The following is a 12,968-nucleotide window of genomic DNA, read 5'->3' on the forward strand; positions in this document are numbered from 1 at the left end:
GAGAGAGACTGGATACTGAGCCTGGTGTTGGGCAGAGAGAGACTGGACACTGAGCCTGGTGTTCAGCAGAGAGAGACTGGACATTGAGCCTGATGTTAGGCAGAGAGAGAGACTCGAAGCGAGCCTGGTGTTCGGCAGTGAGAGACTGGATACTGAGCCTGGTGTTAGCCAGAGAGAGACTGGACACTGAGCCTGGTGTTCGGTAGACAGAGAATGGACACTGAGCCTGGTGTCAGGCAGAGAGACTGGGCACTGAGCCTGGTGTTAGGTAGACAGAGACTGGACACTGAGCCTGGTGTTAGGCAGAGAGACTGGGCACTGAGCCTCGTGTTAGATAGATAGAGACTGGACACTGAGCCTGGTGTTGGGCAGAGAGAGACTGGACACTGAGCCTGGTGTTGGGCAGAGAGAGACTGGACACTGAGCCTGGTGTTGGGCAGAGAGAGACTGGACACTGAGCGTGGTGTTAAGCAGAGAGAGACTTGATACTGAGCCTGGTGTTAGGCAGAGAGACTGGGCACTGAGCCTGGTGTTGGGCAGAGAGAGACTGGACACTGAGCCTGGTGTTGGGCAGAGAGAGACTGGACACTGAGCCTGGTGTTGGGCAGAGAGAGACTGGACACTGAGCCTGGTGTTGGGCAGAGAGAGACTGGACACTGAGCCTGGTGTTGGGCAGAGAGAGACTGGACACTGAGCCTGGTGTTGGGCAGAGAGAGACTGGGCACGGAGCCTGGTGTTGGGCAGAGAGAGACTGGACACTGAGCCTGGTGTTAAGCAGAGAGAGACTGGACACTGAGCCTGATGTTCGGCAGAGAGAGAGTCTCGACATCGAGCCTGGTGTTGGGCAGAGAGAGACTTGACACTGAGCCTGGTATTGGGCAGAGAGAGTCTGGACACTGAGCCTGGTGTTAAGCATTGAGAGACTGGACACTGAGCCTGATGTTAGGCAGAGAGAGAGACTCGACATCGAGCCTGGTGTTAGGCAGAGAGAGACTGGATACTGAGCCTGGTTTTTGATCAGAGAGAGACTGGACACTGAGCCTGGTGTTCAGCAGAGAGAGACTGGACATTGAGCCTGATGTTAGGCAGAGAGAGAGATTCGACAGCGAGCCTGGTGTTAGGCAGTGAGAGACTGGATACTGAGCCTGGTGTTAGGCAGAGAGAGACTGGACACTGAGCCTGGTGTTAGGAAGACAGAGACTGGACACTGAGCCTGGTGTTAGGCAGAGAGACTGGGCACTGAGCCTGGTGTTAGGTAGACAGAGACTGGACACTGAACCTGGTGATGGGCAGAGAGACTGGGCACTGAGCCTGGTGTTAGATAGATAGAGACTGGACACTGAGCCTGGTGTTAGGCAGAGAGACTGGACACTGAGCCTGGTGTTGGGCACAGAGAGGCTGGACACTGAGCCTGGTGTGAAGCAGAGAGAGACTGGACACTGAGCCTAGTGTTGGGCAGAGAGAGACTGGACACTGAGCCTGGTGTTGGCAGAGAGAGACCGGACACTAAGCCTGGTGTTGGGCAGAGAGAGACTGGACACTGAGCCTGATGTTAGGCAGAGAGAGAGACTCGACATCGAGCCTGGTGTTAGGCAGAGAGAGACGGGATACTGAGCCTGGTGTTAGGCAGAGAGAGACTGGACACTGAGCCTGGTGTTGGGCAGAGAGAGACTGGAACTGAGCCTGGTGTTGGGCAGAGAGAGACTGGACTTTGAGCCTGGTGTTGGGCAGAGAGAGACTGGACACTGAGCGTGGTGTTAAGCAGAGAGAGACTTGACACTGAGCCTGGTGTTAGGCAGAGAGACTGGGCACTGAGCCTGGTGTTGGGCAGAGAGAGACTGGACACTGAGCCTGGTGTTGGGCAGAGAGAGAGACTCGACAGCGAGCCTGGTGTTAGGCAGTGAGAGACTGGATACTGAGCCTGGTGTTAGGCAGAGAGAGACTGGACACTGAGCCTGGTGTTAGGAAGACAGAGACTGGACACTGAGCCTGGTGTTAGGTAGACAGAGACTGGACACTGAGCCTGGTGTTAGGCAGAGAGACTGGGCACTGAGCCTGGTGTTAGATAGATAGAGACTGGACACTGAGACTGGTGTTAGGCAGAGAGACTGGACACTGAGCCTGGTGTTGGGCACAGAGAGGCTGGACACTGAGCCTGGTGTTAAGCAGAAAGAGACTGGACACTGAGCCTAGTGTTGGGCAGAGAGAGACTGGACACTGAGCCTGGTGTTGGCAGAGAGAGACCGGGCACTAAGCCTGGTGTTGGGCAGAGAGAGACTGGACACTGAGCCTGATGTTAGGCAGAGAGAGAGACTCGACATCGAGCCTGGTGTTAGGCAGAGAGAGACGGGATACTGAGCCTGGTGTTAGGCAGAGAGAGACTGGACACTGAGCCTGGTGTTGGGCAGAGAGAGACTGGAACTGAGCCTGGTGTTGGGCAGAGAGAGACTGGACTTTGAGCCTGGTGTTGGGCAGAGAGAGACTGGACACTGAGCGTGGTGTTAAGCAGAGAGAGACTTAACACTGAGCCTGGTGTTAGGCAGAGAGACTGGGCACTGAGCCTGGTGTTGGGCAGAGAGAGACTGGACACTGAGCCTGGTGTTGGGCAGAGAGAGACTGGACACTGAGCCTGGTGTTGGGCAGAGAGAGACTGGGCACTGAGCCTGGTGTTGGGCAGAGCGAGACTGGACACTGAGTCTGGTGTTGGGCAGAGAGAGACTGGGCACTGAGCCTGGTGTTGGGCAGAGAGAGACTGGACACTGAGCCTGGTGTTAAGCAGAGAGAGACTGGACACTGAGCCTGATGTTAGGCAGAGAGAGAGACTCGACATCGAGCCTGGTGTTAGGCAGACAGAGACTGGATACTGAGCCTGGTGTTGGGCAGAGAGAGACTGGACACTGAGCCTGGTGTTAAGCAGAGAGAGACTGGACATTGAGCCTGATGTTAGGCAGAGAGAGAGACTCGACATCGAGCCTGGTGTTAGGCAGAGAGAGACTGGATACTGAGCCTGGTGTTGGGCAGAGAGAGACTGGACACTGAGCCTGGTGTTGGGTAGACAGAGACTGGACACTGAGCCTGGTGTTCGGCAGAGAGACTGGGCACTGAGCCTGGTGTTAGGCAGAGAGACGGGCACTGAGCCTGGTGTTGGGCAGAGAGAGACTGGACACTGAGCCTAGTTATGGGCAGAGAGAGACTGGACACTGAGCCTGGTGTTGGGCAGAGAGAGACTGGACACTGCGCCTGGTGTTGGGCAGAGAGAGACTGGACACTGAGCCTGGTGTTAAGCAGAGAGAGACTGGACACTGAGCCTGATGTTAGGCAGAGAGAGAGACTTGACATCGAGCCTGGTGTTAGGCAGAGAGAGGCTGGATACTGAGCCTGGTGTTCGGCAGAGAGAGAGACTGGACATCGAGCCTGGTGTTGGGCAGGGAGAGACTGGACACTGAGCCTGGTATTGGGCAGAGAGAGTCTGGACACTGAGCCTGGTGTTAAGCAGTGAGAGACTGGACACTGAGCCTGATGTTAGGCAGAGAGAGACTGGACACTGAGCCTGATGTTGGGCAGAGAGAGAGACTTGACATCGAGCCTGGTGTTGGGCAGAGAGAGACTGGACACTGAGCCTGGTATTGGGCAGAGAGAGTCTGGACACTGAGCCTGGTGTTAAGCAGTGAGAGACTGGACACTGAGCCTGATGTTAGGCAGAGAGAGAGACTCGACATCGAGCCTGGTGTTAGGCAGAGAGAGACTGGACACTGAGCCTGGTGTTCAGCAGAGAGAGACTGGACATTGAGCCTAATGTTAGGCAGAGAGAGAGACTCGACATCGAGCCTGGTGTTAGGCAGTGAGAGACTGGATACTGAGCCTGGTGTTAGGCAGAGAGAGACTGGACACTGAGCCTGGTGTTAGGCAGAGAGACTGGGCACTGAGCCTGGTGTTAGATAGATAGAGACTGGACACTGAGCCTGGTGTTAGGCAGAGAGACTGGGCACTGAGCCTGGTGTTGGGCAGAGAGAGACTGGACACTGAGCCTGGTGTTGGGCAGAGAGAGGCTGGACACTGAGCCTGGTGTTAAGCAGAGGGAGACTGGACACTGAGCCCAGTGTTGGGCAGAGAGAGACTGGACACTGAGCCTGGTGTTGGCAGAGAGAGACCGGACACTAAGCCTGGTGTTGGGCAGAGAGAGACTGGACACTGAGCCTGATGTTAGGCAGAGACAGAGACTCGACATCGAGCCTGGTGTTAGGCAGAGAGAGACGGGATACTGAGCCTGGTGTTAGGCAGAGAGAGACTGGACACTGAGCCTGGTGTTGGGCAGTGAGAGACTGGACACTGAGCCTGGTGTTGGGCAGAGAGAGACTGGACTTTGAGCCTGGTGTTTGGCAGAGAGAGACTGGACACTGAGCCTGGTGTTAAGCAGAGAGAGACTGGACACTGAGCCTGATGTTAGGCAGAGAGAGAGACTCGACATCGAGCCTGGTGTTAGGCAGAGAGAGACTGGATACTGAGCCTGGTGTTGGGCAGAGAGAGACTGGTCACTGAGCCTGGTGTTAAGCAGAGAGAGACTGGACATTGAGCCTGATGTTAGGCAGAGAGAGAGACTCGACAGCGAGCCTGGTGTTAGGCAGTGAGAGACTGGATACTGAGCCTGGTGTTAGGCAGAGAGAGACTGGACACTGAGCCTGGTGTTAGGAAGACAGAGACTGGACACTGAGCGTGGTGTTAGGCAGAGAGACTGGGCACTGAGCCTGGTGTTAGGTAGACAGAGACTGGACACTGAACCTGGTGATGGGCAGAGAGACTGGGCACTGAGCCTGGTGTTAGATAGATAGAGACTGGACACTGAGCCTGGTGTTAGGCAGAGAGACTGGACACTGAGCCTGGTGTTGGGCACAGAGAGGCTGGACACTGAGCCTGGTGTGAAGCAGAGAGAGACTGGACACTGAGCCTAGTGTTGGGCAGAGAGAGACTGGACACTGAGCCTGGTGTTGGCAGAGAGAGACCGGACACTAAGCCTGGTGTTGGGCAGAGAGAGACTGGACACTGAGCCTGATGTTAGGCAGAGAGAGAGACTCGACATCGAGCCTGGTGTTAGGCAGAGAGAGACGGGATACTGAGCCTGGTGTTAGGCAGAGAGAGACTGGACACTGAGCCTGGTGTTGGGCAGAGAGAGACTGGAACTGAGCCTGGTGTTGGGCAGAGAGAGACTGGACTTTGAGCCTGGTGTTGGGCAGAGAGAGACTGGACACTGAGCGTAGTGTTAAGCAGAGAGAGACTTGACACTGAGCCTGGTGTTAGGCAGAGAGACTGGGCACTGAGCCTGGTGTTGGGCAGAGAGAGACTGGACACTGAGCCTGGTGTTGGGCAGAGAGAGAGACTCGACAGCGAGCCTGGTGTTAGGCAGTGAGAGACTGGATACTGAGCCTGGTGTTAGGCAGAGAGAGACTGGACACTGAGCCTGGTATTAGGAAGACAGAGACTGGACACTGAGCCTGGTGTTAGGCAGAGAGACTGGGCACTGAGCCTGGTGTTAGGTAGACAGAGACTGGACACTGAGCCTGGTGTTAGGCAGAGAGACTGGGCACTGAGCCTGGTGTTAGATAGATAGAGACTGGACACTGAGCCTGGTTTTAGGCAGAGAGACTGGACACTGAGCCTGGTGTTGGGCACAGAGAGGCTGGACACTGAGCCTGGTGTTAAGCAGAAAGAGACTGGACACTGAGCCTAGTGTTGGGCAGAGAGAGACTGGACACTGAGCCTGGTGTTGGCAGAGAGAGACCGGGCACTAAGCCTGGTGTTGGGCAGTGAGAGACTGGACACTGAGCCTGATGTTAGGCAGAGAGAGAGACTCGACATCGAGCCTGGTGTTAGGCAGAGAGAGACTGGACACTGAGCCTGGTGTTCAGCAGAGAGAGACTGGACATTGAGCCTGATGTTAGGCAGAGAGAGAGACTCGACATCGAGCCTGGTGTTAGGCAGTGAGAGACTGGATACTGAGCCTGGTGTTAGGCAGAGAGAGACTGGACACTGAGCCTGGTGTTAGGCAGAGAGACTGGGCACTGAGCCTGGTGTTAGATAGATAGAGACTGGACACTGAGCCTGGTGTTAGGCAGAGAGACTGGGCACTGAGCGTGGTGTTGGGCAGAGAGAGACTGGACACTGAGCCTGGTGTTGGGCAGAGAGAGGCTGGACACTGAGCCTGGTGTTAAGCAGAGGGAGACTGGACACTGAGCCCAGTGTTGGGCAGAGAGAGACTGGACACTGAGCGTGGTGTTAAGCAGAGAGAGACTTAACACTGAGCCTGGTGTTAGGCAGAGAGACTGGGCACTGAGCCTGGTGTTGGGCAGAGAGAGACTGGACACTGAGCCTGGTGTTGGGCAGAGAGAGACTGGACAATGAGCCTGGTGTTGGGCAGAGAGAGTCTGGACACTGAGCCTGGTGTTAAGCAGTGAGAGACTGGACACTGAGCCTGATGTTAGGCAGAGAGAGAGACTCGACATCGAGCCTGGTGTTAGGCAGAGAGAGACTGGACACTGAGCCTGGTGTTCAGCAGAGAGAGACTGGACATTGAGCCTGATGTTAGGCAGAGAGAGAGACTCGACATCGAGCCTGGTGTTAGGCAGTGAGAGACTGGATACTGAGCCTGGTGTTAGGCAGAGAGAGACTGGACACTGAGCCTGGTGTTAGGCAGAGAGACTGGGCACTGAGCCTGGTGTTAGATAGATAGAGACTGGACACTGAGCCTGGTGTTAGGCAGAGAGACTGGGCACTGAGCCTGGTGTTGGGCAGAGTGAGACTGGACACTGAGCCTGGTGTTGGGCAGAGAGAGGCTGGACACTGAGCCTGGTGTTAAGCAGAGGGAGACTGGACACTGAGCCCAGTGTTGGGCAGAGAGAGACTGGACACTGAGCGTGGTGTTAAGCAGAGAGAGACTTAACACTGAGCCTGGTGTTAGGCAGAGAGACTGGGCACTGAGCATGGTGTTGGGCAGAGAGAGACTGGACACTGAGCCTGGTGTTGGGCAGAGAGAGACTGGACACTGAGCCTGGTGTTGGGCAGAGAGAGACTGGGCACTGAGCCTGGTGTTGGGCAGAGCGAGACTGGACACTGAGTCTGGTGTTGGGCAGAGAGAGACTGGGCACTGAGCCTGGTGTTGGGCAGAGAGAGACTGGACACTGAGCCTGGTGTTAAGCAGAGAGAGACTGGACACTGAGCCTGATGTTAGGCAGAGAGAGAGACTCGACATCGAGCCTGGTGTTAGGCAGACAGAGACTGGATACTGAGCCTGGTGTTGGGCAGAGAGAGACTGGACACTGAGCCTGGTGTTAAGCAGAGAGAGACTGGACATTGAGCCTGATGTTAGGCAGAGAGAGAGACTCGACATCGAGCCTGGTGTTGGGCAGAGAGAGACTGGACACTGCGCCTGGTGTTGGGCAGAGAGAGACTGGACACTGAGCCTGGTGTTAAGCAGAGAGAGACTGGACACTGAGCCTGATGTTAGGCAGAGAGAGAGACTTGACATCGAGCCTGGTGTTAGGCAGAGAGAGGCTGGATACTGAGCCTGGTGTTCGGCAGAGAGAGAGACTGGACATCGAGCCTGGTGTTGGGCAGGGAGAGACTGGACACTGAGCCTGGTATTGGGCAGAGAGAGTCTGGACACTGAGCCTGGTGTTAAGCAGTGAGAGACTGGACACTGAGCCTGATGTTAGGCAGAGAGAGACTGGACACTGAGCCTGATGTTGGGCAGAGAGAGAGACTTGACATCGAGCCTGGTGTTGGGCAGAGAGAGACTGGACACTGAGCATGGTGTTGGGCAGAGAGAGACTGGACACTGAGCCTGGTGTTGGGCAGAGAGAGACTGGACACTGAGCCTGGTGTTGGGCAGAGAGAGACTGGGCACTGAGCCTGGTGTTGGGCAGAGCGAGACTGGACACTGAGTCTGGTGTTGGGCAGAGAGAGACTGGGCACTGAGCCTGGTGTTGGGCAGAGAGAGACTGGACACTGAGCCTGGTGTTAAGCAGAGAGAGACTGGACACTGAGCCTGATGTTAGGCAGAGAGAGAGACTCGACATCGAGCCTGGTGTTAGGCAGACAGAGACTGGATACTGAGCCTGGTGTTGGGCAGAGAGAGACTGGACACTGAGCCTGGTGTTAAGCAGAGAGAGACTGGACATTGAGCCTGATGTTAGGCAGAGAGAGAGACTCGACATCGAGCCTGGTGTTAGGCAGAGAGAGACTGGATACTGAGCCTGGTGTTGGGCAGAGAGAGACTGGACACTGAGCCTGGTGTTGGGTAGACAGAGACTGGACACTGAGCCTGGTGTTCGGCAGAGAGACTGGGCACTGAGCCTGGTGTTAGGCAGAGAGACGGGCACTGAGCCTGGTGTTGGGCAGAGAGAGACTGGACACTGAGCCTAGTGTTGGGCAGAGAGAGACTGGACACTGAGCCTGGTGTTGGGCAGAGAGAGACTGGACACTGCGCCTGGTGTTGGGCAGAGAGAGACTGGACACTGAGCCTGGTGTTAAGCAGAGAGAGACTGGACACTGAGCCTGATGTTAGGCAGAGAGAGAGACTTGACATCGAGCCTGGTGTTAGGCAGAGAGAGGCTGGATACTGAGCCTGGTGTTCGGCAGAGAGAGAGACTGGACATCGAGCCTGGTGTTGGGCAGGGAGAGACTGGACACTGAGCCTGGTATTGGGCAGAGAGAGTCTGGACACTGAGCCTGGTGTTAAGCAGTGAGAGACTGGACACTGAGCCTGATGTTAGGCAGAGAGAGACTGGACACTGAGCCTGATGTTGGGCAGAGAGAGAGACTTGACATCGAGCCTGGTGTTGGGCAGAGAGAGACTGGACACTGAGCCTGGTATTGGGCAGAGAGAGTCTGGACACTGAGCCTGGTGTTGAGCAGTGAGAGACTGGACACTGAGCCTGGTGTTAGGTAGACAGAGACTGGACACTGAGCCTGGTGTTAGGCAGAGAGACTGGGCACTGAGCCTGGTGTTAGGCAGAGAGACGGGCACTGAGCCTGGTGTTGGGCAGAGAGAGACTGGACACTGAGCGTAGTGTTGGGTAGAGAGAGACTGGACACTGAGCCTGGTGTTGGGCAGAGAGAGACTGGACACTGAGCCTGGTGTTGGGCAGAGAGAGATTGGACACTGAGCCTGGTGTTAAGCAGAGAGAGACTGGACACTGAGCCTGATGTTAGGCAGAGGGAGAGACTTGACATCGAGCCTGGTGTTGGGCAGAGAGAGTCTGGACACTGAGCCTGGTGTTAAGCAGTGAGAGACTGGACACTGAGCCTGATGTTAGGCAGAGAGAGAGACTCGACATCGAGCCTGGTGTTAGGCAGAGAGAGACTGGATACTGAGCCTGGTGTTGGGCAGAGAGAGACTGGACACTGAGCCTGGTGTTCAGCAGAGAGAGACTGGACATTGAGCCTGATGTTAGGCAGAGAGAGAGACTCGACAGCGAGCCTGGTGTTAGGCAGTGAGAGACTGGATACTGAGCCTGGTGTTAGGCAGAGAGAGACTGGACACTGAGCCTGATGTTCGGTAGACAGAGACTGGACACTGAGCCTGGTGTTAGGCAGAGAGACTGGGCACTGAGCCTGGTGTTAGGTAGACAGAGACTGGACACTGAGCCTGGTGTTAGGCAGAGAGACTGGGCACTGAGCCTGGTGTTAGATAGATAGAGACTGGACACTGAGCCTGGTGTTAGGCAGAGAGAGTGGACACTGAGCCTGGTGTTGGGCACATTGAGGCTTGACACTGAGCCTGGTGTTAAGCAGAGAGAGACTGGACACTGAGCCTAGTGTTGGGCAGAGAGAGACTGGACACTGAGCCTGGTGTTGGCAGAGAGAGACCGGACACTAAGCCTGGTGTTGTGCAGAGAGAGACTGGACACTGAGCCTGATGTTAGGCAGAGAGAGAGACTCGACATCGAGCCTGGTGTTAGGCAGAGAGAGATGGGATACTGAGCCTGGTGTTAGGCAGAGAGAGACTGGACACTGAGCCTGGTGTTGGGCAGAGAGAGACTGGAACTGAGCCTGGTGTTGGGCAGAGAAAGACTGGACTTTGAGCCTGGTGTTGGGCAGAGAGAGACTGGACACTGAGCGTGGTGTTAAGCAGAGAGAGACTTGACACTGAGCCTGGTGTTAGGCAGAGAGACTGGGCACTGAGCCTGGTGTTGGGCAGAGAGAGACTGGACACTGAGCCTGGTGTTGGGCAGAGAGAGACTGGACACTGAGCCTGGTGTTGGGCAGAGAGAGACTGGACACTGAGCCTGGTGTTGGGCAGAGAGAGACTGGACACTGAGCCTGATGTTGGGCAGAGAGAGACTGGACACTGAGCCTGGTGTTGGGCAGAGAGAGACTGGGCACTGAGCCTGGTGTTGGGCAGAGAGAGACTGGACACTGAGCCTGGTGTTAAGCAGAGAGAGACTGGACACTGAGCCTGATGTTAGGCAGAGAGAGAGTCTCGACATCGAGCCTGGTGTTAGGCAGACAGAGACTGGATACTGAGCCTGGTGTTGGGCAGAGAGAGACTGGACACTGAGCCTGGTGTTAAGCGGAGAGAGACTGGACATTGAGCCTGATGTTAGGCAGAGAGAGAGACTTGACATCGAGCCTGGTGTTGGGCAGAGAGAGACTTGACACTGAGCCTGGTATTGGGCAGAGAGAGTCTGGACACTGAGCCTGGTGTTAAGCAGTGAGAGACTGGACACTGAGCCTGATGTTAGGCAGAGAGAGAGACTCGACATCGAGCCTGGTGTTAGGCAGAGAGAGACTGGATACTGAGCCTGGTGTTTGGCAGAGAGAGACTGGACACTGAGCCTGGTGTTCAGCAGAGAGAGACTGGACATTGAGCCTGATGTTAGGCAGGGAGAGAGACTCGACAGCGAGCCTGGTGTTAGGCAGTGAGAGACTGGATACTGAGCCTGGTGTTAGGCAGAGAGAGACTGGACACTGAGCCTGGTGTTAGGTAGACAGAGACTGGACACTGAGCCTGGTGTTAGGCAGAGAGACTGAGCACTGAGCCTGGTGTTAGGTAGACAGAGACTGGACACTGAGCCTGGTGTTAGGCAGAGAGACTGGGCACTGAGCCTGGTGTTAGATAGATAGAGACTGGACACTGAGCCTGGTGTTAGGCAGAGAGACTGGACACTGAGCCTGGTGTTGGGCACAGAGAGGCTGGACACTGAGCCTGGTGTTAAGCAGAGAGAGACTGGACACTGAGCCTAGTGTTGGGCAGAGAGAGACTGGACACTGAGCCTGGTGTTGGCAGAGAGAGACCGGACACTAAGCCTGGTGTTGGGCAGAGAGAGACTGGACACTGAGCCTGATGTTAGGCAGAGAGAGAGACTCGACATCGAGCCTGGTGTTCGGCAGAGAGAGACGGGATACTGAGCCTGGTGTTAGGCAGAGAGAGACTGGACACTGAGCCTGGTGTTGGGCAGAGAGAGACTGGAACTGAGCCTGGTGTTGGGCAGAGAGAGACTGGACTTTGAGCCTGGTGTTGGGCAGAGAGAGACTGGACACTGAGCCTGGTGTTAAGCAGAGAGAGACTTGACACTGAGCCTGGTGTTAGGCAGAGAGACTGGGCACTAAGCCTGGTGTTGGGCAGAGAGAGACTGGACACTGAGCCTGGTGTTGGGCAGAGAGAGACTGGACACTGAGCCTGGTGTTGGGCAGAGAGAGACTGGACACTGAGCCTGGTGTTGGGCAGAGAGAGACTGGACACTGAGCCTGGTGTTGGGCAGAGAGAGACTGGGCACTGAGCCTGGTGTTGGGCAGAGAGAGACTGGACACTGAGCCTGGTGTTAAGCAGAGAGAGACTGGACACTGAGCCTGATGTTCGGCAGAGAGAGAGACTCGACATCGAGCCTGGTGTTAGGCAGACAGAGACTGGATACTGAGCCTGGTGTTGGGCAGAGAGAGACTGGACACTGAGCCTGGTGTTAAGCAGAGAGAGACTGGACATTGAGCCTGATGTTAGGCAGAGAGAGAGACTCGACATCGAGCCTGGTGTTAGGCAGAGAGTGACTGGATACTGAGCCTGGTGTTGGGCAGAGAGAGACTGGACACTGAGCCTGGTGTTAGGTAGACAGAGACTGGACACTGAGCCTGGTGTTAGGCAGAGAGACTGGGCACTGAGCCTGGTGTTAGGCAGAGAGACGGGCACTGAGCCTGGTGTTGGGCAGAGAGAGACTGGACACTGAGCCTAGTGTTGGGCAGAGAGAGACTGGACACTGAGCCTGTTGTTGGGCAGAGAGAGACTGGATACTGCGCCTGGTGTTGGGCAGAGAGAGACTGGACACTGAGCCTGGTGTTAAGCAGAGAGAGACTGGACACTGAGCCTGATGTTAGGCAGAGAGAGAGACTTGACATCGAGCCTGGTGTTAGGCAGAGAGAGACTGGATACTGAGCCTGGTGTTCGGCAGAGAGAGAGACTGGACATCGAGCCTGGTGTTGGGCAGGGAGAGACTGGACACTGAGCCTGGTGTTGGGCAGAGAGAGACTGGACACTGCGCCTGGTGTTGGGCAGAGAGAGACTGGACACTGAGCCTGGTGTTAAGCAGAGAGAGACTGGACACTGAGCCTGATGTTAGGCAGAGAGAGAGACTTGACATCGAGCCTGGTGTTGGGCTGAGAGAGACTGGACACTGAGCCTGGTGTTGGGCAGAGAGAGACTGGACACTGAGCCTGGTATTAAGCAGAGAGAGACTGGACACTGAGCCTGATGTTAGGCAGAGAGAGAGACTCGACATCGAGCCTGGTGTTAGGCAGAGAGAGACTGGATACTGAGTCTGGTGTTGGGCAGAGAGAGACTGGACACTGAGCCTGGTGTTAAGCAGAGAGAGACTGGACATTGAGCCTGATGTTAGGCAGAGAGAGAGACTCGACATCGAGCCTGGTGTTAGGCAGTGAGAGACTGGACACTGAGCCTGGTGTTAGGTAGAAAGAGACTGGAC

The 12,968-nt window shown here is 55.8% G+C and overlaps 1 protein-coding gene across 1 annotated transcript in view; it reads left to right on the forward strand.

The window, feature by feature from the left end:
• LOC139225844 (ankyrin repeat and fibronectin type-III domain-containing protein 1-like) overlaps positions 1-12,968 on the forward strand; it is a 1,527,386-nt gene that overhangs the window by 1,473,763 nt on the left and 40,655 nt on the right. The window lies entirely within an intron of this gene.

The sequence above is a fragment of the Pristiophorus japonicus genome, chromosome 15 (assembly GCF_044704955.1).
Source record: "Pristiophorus japonicus isolate sPriJap1 chromosome 15, sPriJap1.hap1, whole genome shotgun sequence".
Taxonomy (NCBI): domain Eukaryota; kingdom Metazoa; phylum Chordata; class Chondrichthyes; family Pristiophoridae; genus Pristiophorus; species Pristiophorus japonicus.